This window comes from Panthera pardus, unplaced genomic scaffold (genome assembly GCF_024362965.1).
Source record: "Panthera pardus isolate Hobbes unplaced genomic scaffold, ASM2436296v1 HiC_scaffold_27, whole genome shotgun sequence".
Classification (NCBI taxonomy): domain Eukaryota; kingdom Metazoa; phylum Chordata; class Mammalia; order Carnivora; family Felidae; genus Panthera; species Panthera pardus.
This window is the reverse complement of record NW_026526843.1, coordinates 111,111,341-111,126,106: the sequence shown is the minus strand read 5'-3', so window position 1 is coordinate 111,126,106 and position 14,766 is coordinate 111,111,341. Positions and strand designations below refer to the sequence as shown.

At 40.5% G+C, this 14,766-nt stretch overlaps 1 protein-coding gene and 1 pseudogene across 3 annotated transcripts in view; one reads left to right on the top strand and one right to left on the bottom strand.

Moving 5' to 3' along the window:
- The window catches only part of NHS (NHS actin remodeling regulator), a 341,053-nt gene that overhangs the window by 305,747 nt on the left and 20,540 nt on the right, over positions 1 to 14,766 (top strand). The window lies entirely within an intron of this gene.
- LOC109248349 (calcineurin B homologous protein 1-like) overlaps positions 5,150 to 14,766 on the bottom strand; it is a 31,600-nt pseudogene continuing 21,983 nt past the window's right edge.

The window sequence follows — 14,766 nt, the reverse complement described above, 5'->3', positions numbered from 1 at the left end:
GAATGATCACCAGCAATGAAATTGAATCCATAATAAAAAAAATCTGAACAAACCAAGGTCCGGCATCAGATGGCTTCATAGGTAAATTCTACCCTATATTTAAAAAAGAGTTAATACTTATACTCCTCAAACTATTCCAAAAAATAGAAGAGGAAGGAACGAACATTTCGTAATTCATTCTATGAGGCCAGCATTACTCTGATACCAAAACCAGATAAAGAAACCACAAAAAAAGAGAACTATAGGCCAACATCTCCGATGAACATAGATGCAACAATACCTGACAAAAAAATTAGGAAACTGAATCCAACAATACATTAAAAAATCATTCACCATGATCAAGTGGGATTTATTCTAGGGATGCATAGATAGCTCAATATTCACAAAATCAATATGACACATCTTATCAAAAAGGAAAAAAAACCTTATGATCATTGGAATAAATGCAGAAAAAGCATCTGACAAACTACAACATTCATTCATTCAACAAAATAGGTTTAGAGGAAATACTTCAATATAATAAAGGCTATATATGAAAAACCCACAGCTAACATCATATGCAATGGGGAAAATTTAGAGCTTTTCCCCTAAGGTCAAGAACAAGACAAGAATGTCCACTCTCCGCCACTATTATTCAACACAGTACTGGAAGTCCTAGCCATAGCAATCAGGCAACAAAAAGAAATAAAAGGGATCCAAACTGGCAAGAAAGAAGTGAAACTTGCACTATTTACAGATGACATGATACTACATACAGAAAAGCCTAAAGACTCCATCAAAAAAACTACTAGAACTGATGAGTGAATTCAGTAAGGTTTCAGGATGCAAAATCAATATACAGAAATCCATTGCATTTCTATACACTGATAAGAAAGTAAGAGAAATAGAAATTAAGAACTAACTTGGATGTAAATTTAACAATTATATTAAATTTAAAAAATTAAGAAAACAATCCCATTTACAATGACACAAAAAATAATAAAATACCTAGGAATAAACTTAACTAAGGAGGTGAAAGAGCTCTACTCTGAAAACTATAAAGCATTAATGTAAGAAATTAAAGATGACACAAATGGAAAGATATTCCATTCCCATGGACTGGAAGAACAAACATGATTAAAATGTCTATACTACTCAAAGCACTCTACAGATTTAATACAAATCCCTATCAAACTACCAACAGCATTTTTTCACAAAGCTAGAACAAACAATCCTAAAATGTGTATGGAACCACAAAAGACCCCAAATAGTCAAAAGCAATCCTGAAAAGAACAGAACCAGAGGTATCACAATCCCAGATTTCAAGATATGCTGCAACGCTATAGTAATCAAAAGAGCATAGTACTAGCAAAAAAAAAAAAAAAAAAAAAATAGACACATGGATCAACAGAACAGAACAGAGAGCCCAGCAATAAACCCACAATTATATGGTCAATTAATCTTCCAACAAAATAGGAAAGAAAATGCAATTGGAAAAAGTCTCTTCAACAAATGGTGTTAGGAAAACTGGACAGCTATATGCAAAAAGATGAAACTGGACCATACACAAAAATAAACTGAAATGGATTAAGGACCTAAATATGAGACTTAGAACCATAAAAATCCTAGAAGACAGCACAAGCAGTAACTTCTCTGACACTGGCCATAGCAACATTTTCCTAGATTTGTCTCTTGAGGAAAGGGAAACAAAGGAAAAATAAACTATTGGGATTATAAAAATAAAAATCTTCTGCACATCAAAAGAAACAATCATCAAAACTAAAAGACAACCTACTGAAGATATTTGTAAATGGCATATCCAATAAAAGGCTAGTATCCAAAATACATAAAGAACTTACACAGTTCAGTACCAAAAAACAAATAATCCAATTAAAAATGGGCAGGAGACATGAACAAACATTTCTCCAAAGAAGACATACAGATGGCTGGCACAGGAAAAGATGTGCAATATCACTAATCATCAGGGAAATGCAAATCAAAAAACCGCAATGTGATATCACATCATACCTTTCAGAATGTCTTAAAGCACAAAAGACAAGCAGAGAAAAAGGAACCCTCATGCACTGTTGGGAATACAAACTGATGAAGCCACTGTGGAAAAAAGTATGGAGGTTCCTCAAAACATTAAAATAGAATTACCATATAATCCAGTAATGCCACTACTGGATATTTACCCAAAGAACATGAAAACACTAATATGAAGAGATACATGCACCCTATGTTTACTGCAGCATTACATACGATACCAAATTATGTAAGCAACCAATTGTCCATTGATAGATGAATGGATAGAGATGGTGTATGTGTGTGTGTGTGTGTGTGTGTGTGTGTGTGTGTGTGTATTACTCAGCCATAAAAAAGTGAAATTGCCATTTGCAACAACATAGTTAGACTGAGAGGGTATAATGTCAAATGAAATAAATGAGAGAAAGACAAATACCATATGATTTCACTCATATGTAGAATTTAAGAAATGAAACAAACAAAGAAAAAAAGAGACAAACCAAAAAATAGACTCTTCACTATAGGGAACTGATGGTTACCAGAGGGGAGGTGGGTGGGGATGGGTAAAACAGGTGATGGGGATTAAAGAGTATCCTTATGATGAGCAGTGAGTAATGTACACCTGAAACTAATACAACACTGTATGTTAATTATACTGGAATTAAAATAAATTTAAAAATAAACTTAAAAAATAAGAGCATGCATATTTTTAAAAAAGGACACATCTGTATGGACTATTACACAGCCACAAAAAAGGATGACATCATGCCATTTGAGACATGGACCTACAGGATATTATGCTAAGTGTAATAAGACAAAGAAAGACAAATACCATAAGTGGAATCTTAAAAAAAGAAGTCAATAAATGAAGAAAGAAACAAAAAGCAGAATCAGACCTATAAATACAGAGAACAAACTGATGGTTGCCAGAGGGGAGGGCTGTGGGGGGTTGGGCAAAATGGGTGAAGAGGCGAGGAAAAAACAGGCTTCCAGTTATGGAATGAATAAGTCATTGGAATCAAAGGGACAGCCTAAGGAATACAGTCAATGATGTTGCAATGGCAGCATAACAATATGACAGATAGTAGCTACACTTGTAGTGAACACAGCATAATGAATATACTGATCAAATCACTAAATTGTATGCCCAAAACCAATGTAACATTTTGTGTCAACTATATGCAAAGAAATAATTAAAAACTAAAGTTAAGTATCTTTTAAAAAAAAGCCAAAGCCCCAAAAAAGTGGCTACAGTATGCTACCCTTCATGTTAGAAAGAAGAGTATATAAGAAAATATACAGGTATCCACTTACTTGTGTAAAAGAAATAGTCAATTCTGCTATAACACCATATACTCCTCCCTAAAAACTTCCCCACTATGCAAAATTGCATGATAAAAACCAGTTTATGGGGCACATAGGGCACAACACTCAAACAACACATACACAAAAAGTTAGGAACCTAATAAGAAAAAGCAGTAGCACAATTTTACAGGTTAAATACTTAAGAACTATAATATGATAAACGTGTCACTTTACCTAGAAAAAGCCCTGAAGTCTGCTTATGGAATGAACATTGGGAGGGCTGTAGCTCTGTGCGCTGGTGCAAAAGGGGCAGAAGGCTGTAGCCCCAGGCATGGGTAAGTGTGGCTTCTAACACACGGGGTAAAGCAGGGAAACTCAGAGACGTCTGAGGTATGTGCATTTTATGTATTCTTACCCAGCTCAGGTCAGCTGGGTGCAGTTTCTGGATTGACCTAGAATTTCTCATGCATGAAACTGTCCATAAGCAAACACAAAATTCGCATGAAGCTCAGACCGTTCTCCAAGATATATCAATCATGTTGGAGCAAACTCACTTTTTCACAACAAGCATTATTGCGAAATTAACTACACAGGAAGGACAAATCAGAAACTCATGAGACTGGTTTACCAACAGTAAGCAGAAGCAGGCTAGAAAGAATGGGGGGCGGGAAGGAGGCAGTCGAGTCTAGGGAGAGTGCCACTTCTGAGTATATTTTTGGGTAGGTCTAACTCTTGGAACCCAGGTAATGTTTTATGTACCAGCCCGCCCAATAAATAAAATCAACCAGAATGTGAGCAGAACCCAAAATGGAAAACAAAGAGTAACAAATAAACCTAACTATATTTCAAATGAATATCACACTGAAGGAGGTGGGGAAGAAAGTAGCTAAACCTAAGTAACTTTGGAAAGAAGTATTTTTGCTTTGTTTCATTTTAACCACAAATATTTATTGATGGATTGATATAATTTTAAATAGGATAATAAGGCATAACCATGGATTCAAACAGTTCAAACACCAAAAGAGAGAAAAGCCATTAACTTAGGAACTTTAAACATTCAAGTCAAAGACCTTCTGAGATACTGAATAGATGAGTATCAGACAGCTCTTCCCTTTTGTACGATTCCTATATTACATCACATGATCACAAAGCCAAAATGATTACTTCTTACGGAGTTCCTCATTTATTTATACTTGAGCCATCCCACCCGGCCGCTCCTCTGTTCCCCAGTCCTCTCTCCTTCCTTTGCAGTGATGTTCTACAGCCATTCCCTTCCTAAGGAACTGTGTGCACATCTTCCTTCCAAAGCAAGAAAGCAAATAAGCAAGATAGGAGTCACAGAAAGTTAGCCACAGGCAGATATATAAAGGAATAGACTTGGACATTAGGATGGCAACTGCCTAATTCAGTGAGGCCTAAACTCAGCTGACTTGGGCAAATAAGCTGCTGTGGCTTGCAGAAACGTCTAAAATGCCACACCATATCATGCCACCAATGTCAGATCCCACGTTTCTAGGGGATTAACAGTGGTCTACACAGGGAGGGAGGTAGTCAACGTAACCAGGCAGCTAATGTGACAATACAGTCAATGCTTTGGACTTCCACTGGGAGTGGACTACGGCTTCCAGCATGATCATTTGCCAAGTGCAAAAACCTTTAGGACACTAGGATGATCTTTAAATCTCTTGGACAGATAAATTAGGCACCTCTGTAACTCCAACCCTTCTACTTGGAAATGTGAAGTGAAAAACATCTCAGGGCATGCAACACTGAGGCATAAACCATGCAGCACAGGTGGGAATAAAGGAGGCTTTTAGGGTGCCCTGCCTCCTTTCTAAAAAGGCATGAGAAGGTCCCCAAGCATATTGTGAGAGCAGCCATTCTGGTGGCGACAGTGGCCCAAAGCTGAGCAAACCTGCAGGCATATGGCTATTTTCTGAAGAACAAGAGTAGCCACATATAGGTACTCTCTGTGTGAAGAATCAGAGGCCATTGAGTGACCTGGGCAAGCCACCTAGAAGATTGGGCTCGACATCTTTCACCTTTTAAGAAGAACATCTCCATCCAGCAGCCCTTTGATGACGAAGCAGAGTGCAGAGGATCACGAGATGGTCAAATTTTCTGAGAGAAGTGCTGATTCCCAAAAAGCTCCTGAGGATAAAACATCCCAGAGGCTCATTTGCGAGCAAAGGCAGATAAAGCCGCCAGACCACGGAACCGCCTTGTCAAGTTAGATCTACATTTAACAGGCATGACTTGGGGTGCCAGGTAAAACAGAGGGAACTTGGAAGCATAATAAAAAGCAGGAAGACTGAAAGATCAAGTGAATGGCATGTTGGGTGACGGAAAAGCAGGAAGCAAAGGACATATGGAAAAGGTTGCAGGAGCATGCTGAAACCCAGGTGAAGGGAAGGCTACATCCAGTGAAAGCTTGCTTGGCCAGTTCTTGGCATGAGTCCCTCTCTCACTTTCTCAGACAGGAGGGCCCTGTGGCATTTGGCTGCGTAACTGGGGGGGGGGAGATGATATTTATAAATGGGGAACAGGTGAATGGATACTGAAGCGAAACAGGGTGGGTGTGCCGTTTTGTAATGCCCTGTTTACACCAAAAGCAGGTTTGTGTTAACAGAGCACACGTGGGGTTGTCACACAACAGCTGTGGCATCTTGGGAGAAAAGAGATGATAGGGTAGAGGTGGGGCTGGGAGATAGGAGGACTCTCGAGTTCCAGTATTTAAATACTAGAAGGCAAGGAACAGTTTGGTCTCAGCCTTTTAGTCAAGAAATCGGATGCTCACTTTCTGTTACATGTTCACCTTCTCCAAAACCTTAACAAATTTTGCGAAAGATATGGCACCATCTGCACCCTGACCAGCCTCCTGGACGGTCCTGTGATGCTGCTCAGTTGCTCATGTGAGATAACCATTCCAACCATCATGCATAGCACCCGGGACAGCTTATTGCAGGTGATCTTGTCATCTTTATCCAAATCATAGCGCTGAAAAGCAAAGTATAATACGTTGCTTCAGCTGTTCTGTGGTTCTGGTTCATTCTTACCTTCGCTCCTTGCCCTATATTCAGTGGATTGGAAATGAGCCAAAGTTTTTATGAATCAGTGGAAGTTGACCTGGTCTTCTCCCTCTGAAAAGAAGGCACCAGTGAGCCAGTCCCCTGGTAGGTGGATGACAAGTTCTGGAGTCAGCTGGGAAAATTTCCAGGGCCCCATTTTCGCCTTTGTCCAGGCTGGTGAGCCCGCTATAGAGGTGGGTGGTCTGACTGTGGGAAAAGCTGGTTTACTTGATCTCCTCTAGTTCTTTCCTTCCCAGTAACGTGGAGGCCTGAGGCCCCATTCCCATATGGGAGTTTCTCTAGGAGCAGCCGCACCTGAAGCAACAGCGTAAAGATAAAGACAAGAGGAACTGTACACAAATATTGTACTCTAGTTGGTAAATTTGTTCTTCACAAGAGAATGAACTAGAAAATTCTGAAACCATGTGGATAATAGGACTGAGCAAATATGTTGTGGATAATGATAATCAGTTGGTCACTGTTAGGGAAAGGAGTTACAAATAGGAAAGGGGAAGTCTAGAATGGATCCTTTGGTATTTATTGGATTACATCTAAAATATCAGTATAAAGTCATACATATGTTTTCAAACAGAGATATAGACATGTATAAGCAGATGGATAGGCATAAAATAAGTATGTGTATATGTGCATGTAGGAGTATACAAATATATTTCTTAGCTCTCTCATCTGAGACAGCCTTAGAAGCAATGATACTCTGGCAACATTGAGCACATCTACTGCCCAGTTCTTCTTTGTAAATACCATTCTCTAAAAAAGAAAAATAAGCCAGGGATCCTTGGAGAAATTATTTATTCTAGGGCTGGGCCAGGGGAAATATATGAGCCTAGACTATCTTGAGATGTTGGAAAGAGAGTCCTCAAAAAATTAATAGGAGGCCTGTCAAAAGGGCACAGAAGCCAACTTGAAGGAGCTCCCAATGTCTAACTATGGGACACCTGGAGCACTAAAATAATGATAGTAATGGATTATAACACAGAATAAGATGAAAAAGCCATGAGTCTATACTGACATAAGTAAATTGGGATAAATATATACATACATTCATGGGAGTGAGGTATCTCTTCCTTACCGAAGAATTCTAATTAATAAATGTAGAAGTATTGAGATAAATTTTAAAAATCACCATTAGCCAAATATGAAAGTAACAATTTTACAGGGGAAAATCACTGATGAATGCTAAAATTAGTTGGGTGACATTATGTTGAGAAATAGGATGTGTGCATAGTCTCAAAGTTTCTCCCCACAATATATTTGTTGACTACAAACAGAAAACAGTAACTTTAGCTGCAGAAAGCTGACAGACACCATCTTAACCAAATGATCAAAATTAACATCACCAGTAAAAGGGCACAGCTATATATGAACCTCCTGATATAATACAGTGAGATGGCACTTCTGTGGGATTCTTGACAAAAATGTGTAACTACAATCTAATCAGAAGAAAATGTCAGACAATCCTAAATTGAGGAACATTCTAGAAAATAGTTGGCCAGTACTCTCTGAAGGTGTCAAGATCATGAAAGACAAAGATTAAGGGATTACCACAAACTGAAGGACACTAAGGAGATCTGACAACTAAATGCAATATGGGATCTTGGACCAGAAAAAGGACAGTAGTGGGAAAACTGGAAAAAGCCAAATAAAGAGATTAGTAAATAATATTTACCAATGTTAATTTCCTGCTTTCAATACATGTAGTATGGTTATGTAAGATTGTAACATCAGGAAAAGCTGCATAAAGAACATATGGAAGGGGTGCCAGGGTGTCCCAATCAGTTAAGCATCTGACTTCGGCTCAGGTCATGATCTCACAGTTTGTGAGTACAAGCCCCATGTTGGGCTCTGTACTGACAACTCGGAGCCCGGAGCCTGCTTCAGAATCTGTGTCTCCCTCTCTCTCTGTCCCTCCCCTGCTCACGCTCTGTCTCTCTGTCTCTCTGTCTCTCAAAAATAAACGTTAAAAAATTGTTTTAATTAAAAAAAAGAGTATATGGGAATCCTCTCTATTAATTTTTGCAACTTCTCTGTATTCGATTATTTCAAAATAAAAAATAAATATATATCTATATGTATATACACATACACTCAGCCATAAATATTACGCAGTTACTGGGTTGGGACTTATGCCCCAGTACCTATGACAGATATATGGCTTCTCAAGAAAGTAAGTTCAACCAGGACATGCTTAGTTCATAATTTCTTTAAATAGCAAAATTCAGGGGTGCCTGGGTGGCTCAGAGCACCCAACTCTTGATTTTGGCTCAGGTCATGATCCCAGGGTTATTGGATCAAGCCCTGCACCAGGCAGAAGATTCTCTCTCTCTCCCCAACTCTGCCCCTCTCCCCGGCTCATTCTCTCTGGCTTTCAATTAAGTACATACATACATACATAGCAAAATTCAGAAGACCAAAGAGAATCAAATCTAAGATGATTAGACGCTGCTATGGTATATGACACCCTGGCCCCTAGGGCACCCTCAGGGCACAGATTCCCATTTCAGAGTGTGGAGACAGTCTGTCATAGCAGTGCACCCTTGTCCTCTGCTGAATGAGACGTCCAGCTCATCTGTTGTCATCAGTAAGGTCCCTCGGTCCAGGCCTAGATGTGCCAATACTTGAGACATTGGTCTGCTTGCTCTTCCCCTGTGCAAGCTGAAGCCAGGCATTATCAATAGATCACAGCACTTTCCTGAGTATGCCAGACAGCCGCTACTGATCAGAGTCATTGGCACTTGAGCTGAAACATCTCCTATTGCTGCATTCAACTTGCAGTCAGGTCCATGGGGACCCTTGGAGTCTAAGTCCCTGCTTAGATTCTGATGTCTAGACATATAGGCATGGAAATCATCCTTCCTCAAATGTGGTAAGAGACTCCAGCAATCTCACCAAGTGTCCCTCTCCAAGCTTCATCAGTGATCCAGGGGTAGAATATCTAATGGTCTCTGTGGTAGCAGATGACAGAGCTTGACATGAGATGGAGCCCTATGGCAAAAGCTGATCAGGTCCCTGGGGAACACTGAGGCCTAAATCCTTATCAACAGGATTGACAGTTAACTCTTCCAACATATCGTGTTCACAGTTAGACTCTTTGTCAGACTTCATACAATTAGCCTGGGAAGAATATCAGGGATTCTTTGTCATTTCATAGCATGATAGTACTTTTCTAACTTATTACACTGTGGCATCCAGGGATTTTAACAGAAAATTGTGTCAAATCATACTTTTCTTCTTACCAAGGAGGTGCATCTTAAGGACAGGGGACATTCCAACAGCTTTGCTGGGATGTAAATGAAGGAAATTACTCAAACTAGAACTCAGACCTCCTTGGTCATAGCCCAGATATAAACAATGACCATGTTCACTCTCATTTTCTATCAAGAAGAAGAAAATAGGTCTAAGGAGAAAGCAGCTTCTGAGAAAAACTAAACTAATTCAGAAGAATTAGAAGACTGGGAGTGGAGATCCAAGCCAAGGGAGGGCTTCAAGACTAGAGCTGGTAGGAGGGGCATTTCAACAGTATTTGACCCACCCTGGGATAAAGACCTTCTCACGGTCTCACTCTCTCTCCCATCCCCAGCTATGTCTCCTCTCATCCAGCCTCTCCCTTCCTTCCCTTTTTCCATGAGTCCTTGTTAGAGATTTCTGATATTCTCTTGGTTTACAAGATTGGGACTGAGAAATGCTGACCAAGCCATTCCTTTGTTATAAAAGAATTACACCTACCGGGGTGCCTGGGTGGCTCAGTCGGTTAAGCGTACAACTTCAGCTCAGGTCATGATCTCACAGATCATGAGTTCAAACCCCACAATGGGCTGTCTGCTGTCAGCACGGAGCCCGCTTCAGATCCTCCGTCCCCCCGCCCGCCCCTCCCCTACTCACATGCACTCTCTCTCTCAAAAATAAACATTAAAAAAAAAAAAATTACACATACCACAATGTCCTAGACAGGTGTTCTGCTTTTATAAAACATCTTCATAGTTTTCTCTCAGAAATATTCTGTTGTTTTATGACCTGTCTCAAAATGGTTCTGTCCACCTAAATTAAATCCCTCTTGCTGCAGTTTAAGTGTTTTCCATTATCTTACCCAGTTTGCTCCTTTAAGCCAATTAAGAAAAATTCTAACGTTGGTATGAGAATCTTTGACATAAAAATTCTTCCCTAATCCTAAACCTTCAATTCCTCCATTCTGCCTAGAGAAATAAGTTCAAATCTTTCACCCAACTCTCCATCCTCTGTACAATCTGGTCCTAACTTGCCTTTCCAGATGGATTTCTCAAAAGTCCTTTGTACAGGCCTTAGACCTCAGCCAAACCAAACCACATGTGCTTCTTGAGATAATATCCTGCACTCTCAAAGCAGTATCCCCACTTGGAATGCCCTCTCTCCCATCACGGCCTCTTACTTATTCCTTCATTTTGAAAAAATTAACGGATATAAAAATGAGACATAATCTCTGCCATGCAGAGTACATGGATATTATCAAGTATAAGGTGTTAACACCTAACACCTGTGGTGTGGTGTTAGCATGGGGTTGGGTGTTAGGATTAAACTTCATGATAAAGGAACTGAAAAGGCCTTGAAGGATGGGGTAGAATTTGGATATGAATGCTGGCAGGAGAAGGATTATAGGCTGAGGAAACCATGAGAGCAAGCTCACACAGGCAGGAGAAGATGAAGTGCATATACATAAATTCAAATACTTTGGTTTGGCTGCAACGCTTCAATTGACCAGATCTTGAAGGACCTTGAATGTCAGACTGAAAAGTATAACTCTATTCCATAGACATAGGAAATTATTGAAGAGTTCTGAACACAGAAATAACATGATCAGAAAGAGCAGTGCTTTATAAAGATACCAGACTGTGCATGTATAGGATTAACTTCCTCAATTTCTAGAGGTTCCTTCTTGGTATAGTAGGGAGAGAGGAGCCTGAAGTTAGTTTCAAATCTAAGATCACAGGAGTGGTGATGCCTATCACACTCTCCATTTAATTCAGGTGTCTGGTTTTGCAAAAGGTAGACAGATCTAGGAGACTGGCTATAAGTAGCTTGTGACTTTACTTGTAGCCGTTGTTGTGATACAGGATTTTTCTTGGAGCAAATCAGCACAGCACCTAGGACGTGGAACTATACAGCTACTGACACCAGTAAATACTTCTTCCCTCTATACCCATGTTCGAGAATCACCAGAAGCAGTTTGCTTTTGAGACATTAGTTCTCCTGTTCTCTGCCATAAGTTGCAGAGATTATTATCATGCTGACACCCCACGGACCATCACACCGGTTCCTATTTTCCTCATGGACTAAGGAACCAGAATTAGCCAACTACTTTAGATGCCTTAGACATTAAGTAAGCCAGGGGTGAAAGCCTGGTACCACATACTTGATCAGTCAGGGTCCAGCCAGGAAAAAAAAATCCACACCAGTTGTTTTAACAGAGAGAATTCAGCATAGGGAAGGTACCATAAAGCAGACACAGCACATGGGAAACTGAGGTGACACAGAGATAGTAACTGCAGAAAGGAGCTCACACTCCTAGGGCAGAACCTAACAGGGAGCAGCTGGTGAAGAAGGGTTATTTGCAGGGTCCCAGCATAACAGAGCATGGAAGAAGAGATTTGTAGCTGACAGACGACAGCTTAATAGGCAGCACAATAGCTAATGAAAGCATTAGCCAATAAGTGCAGTTAACAACAAATATTATGAGAAATAAAGAAAATTCCTTGTTGCAGGTTTTAGTGTTGGAATTCTTTCTTTCTTTTTAAGACATTAGCCTGGCTGTGGAACAGCAAATGAAATTACTTGTTTGTACACATCATCACAGAATATTCTCAGGTTCCCATTTTCTTGCATGCCTGAGACATTTCACTGTTCAGAGTCTAAGCAGATAATGGAATACTACTCACAATAAAAAGGAATGAATTGCTGATACGCACAACAACTTGGATGGATCTCAAAGGCATTATGCTGAGTGAAAGAAGCCAGGCTCAAAAGGTAGGATTCCATTTATATGACACTTTCAAAATGACAAAACCATAGCGAAGGAGAACGGACTCTTGGTTGCCAGGGGCTAAGAGCTGGGGGAGACTGTGACTCTAAAGGGACAGCACAAGAGACCTTTTTGAAGTAATGGACATGTTCTGACTCCTGATTGTGGGAGGGTTATGTGAGTCTGTGCACATGATAACACAGAGCTATACTAAAAAAAAGAGTCAATTTAAAGAAGAGAGAAAAACGGGAAAAAGTAAAGGCAGAACATGCATGGCACGTGCATAAGAAAGTTTTATCTTTTTTATTTTGTTTAATTGCTGGAATAAGGTCAAGTAGGACCCTACCGAGTTCTCGCCACATTTGGCGTGAGTTAGAAGGGAAAAGTGTCAGTGGGAGTGAGACCAAATACACAACACGTCTTCAGTTACCGCACACCTCAGAGCCCCCAGGCGACGGCAAGGCAGGAGGGTGAGGGAAGAATTCTCCCCGCACCTCTGGGCCATTGTGGGTGAGGGTATTTGCGCTGTTTGCAGGAGTTCAAAGCCTCCTTCTTCCCTCCACTTCAAAGCCTGGCCTGCCTTTTCCCCACTCATGTCTTTTATTTGGTGCTAGCAACCTTTGAGGACTGTTGCTGAATGGCCCTTGGCAGTGACCCCACTAACTGGCAAAGCTGGCCACAGGGGATGAATAAGACACTCACTGGCGTCAACATCACAGTGGTCGTGGCCCAGTAGGCCTTGTTTTGTGTTCTCCCTGACAGTCCAGAGCAACTCCCATGAATAAGTGACTGAGCAGCAGCAGGAGGTGCTCTCTGTCCCGGCCTCCCTGGAGCCCTCTTTTCCATTCACATGGGGACTACCTTCCACACAGGCTTCAAAGTAGAATTTTGTTATGCTCGGCACATTTAAATCGCTTCATTCATAGAACACCATTAAACAAAGTGTTCCTGAACTTTAAAATACGTAAAATCATTTTGCATTCCATCACCCTAAGAATTTGCATTCAGTTCCAGCTGAGATCAAAAGGAGAGAGAGATTCTTTGTGGTTACCTGCTATCTTTCAAAAAACCTCTCTTTGGGTAAAAACTGCACCGTTGCCATTGCGTTCGTGTTCTGCTCTCTAGACACGGATCTCATACCTGAGACGTCTATCGACAAGATGGGATTCAAAAGTGAATGAGCACATACTCTTTGGTGTCTGGCTTTTTTCACTCCACATACTTTTTTGAGGTCAATGTTGTACGTAGCAATAATGTATTCTTCTTTATTACCGGGTAGTACTGCATTGTATGAATACAGTAGTCCCCAATTTGTTTACCCATTCTGTTGTTGGTAGATATTTGAGGTGTTTCTAGTTGTGAGGGTTTTGGGGGACGGACTTTGTGAATAAAGTTGCTGTAAATATTTTTGTGCAAGGCTTTCTGTGGACATACTCATTCTTCTTACCTCCATTCACCTAAGAAGGAATTAAAGGGTAGACATATGTCAGGTTTGTTAGATATTGCCAGTCTCTGAAGTGACTATACCATTTTACCCTCCCCTCATCAATTTATGAGAGCTCTACTTGCTTTTCACCTTTGTCAACACTTGGTGTATTAATATTTTTAATTTTAGCCCTCTAATATATAGCAGTATTTGCTTGTGGTTTTCATTTGAATTTTCCTGATGAGAAATGATGTTGAGGGCCCTTGCGTATGCTTATTGGCCTTTTGTATATTTCCTTTTGCAAAGTGTTTCTCAGGAGAAGTGAGGAAGTGGTGGTGGCAATATCCACCAGAGAAGAGAAAAAAAGTTATGATTTGGAAAAGCAGATTTATCAATGATAAGGCCGTTTTCCCCAGTCCTGCACATTTATGCGTTGTGCTGTTTTAAATAGATAGTAACGTGTAAAGCAGTTAAAGAACCTAGTAGGCACTTGTTCCCAAATATCTCCCTCCTGGCCTATAACCACTGTCCAGAATTCTGCTTCAGAGACGTGCTCCTTTGGGCTTTTCACTAGGAGTTCTCAGCACATTAACATGAATGCACCTGTGGGCTCCTGTCTACCCTCACAGCTGGCTGGGAACATGGCGTGAAGGGTTTGGGCACTTGGGGGTGCTGCATTCAGCAGCTTCCTTAGGGGAAGCATGAAGGCTCCTGCTGCCTGGGAGAGAGTGGTGACAAAGGAAACACCAGGAAAGGGAAGAAAGGCTTAGGACAGAGAAAGCACAGGATGCGCCCTAAGCTTTTACTTAACTTTATTTTGTTTTCCCAAGGTTGTTCCCTATGGTAAATGTTGGAGTTGAGGAGAGAGGAAAGGGAGGAGCACAGCATGAGTCAGAAATGATGTCATTAAACATGTCTGGAAGAGCACAATGCCAGCCACGAGGAGACTGTGG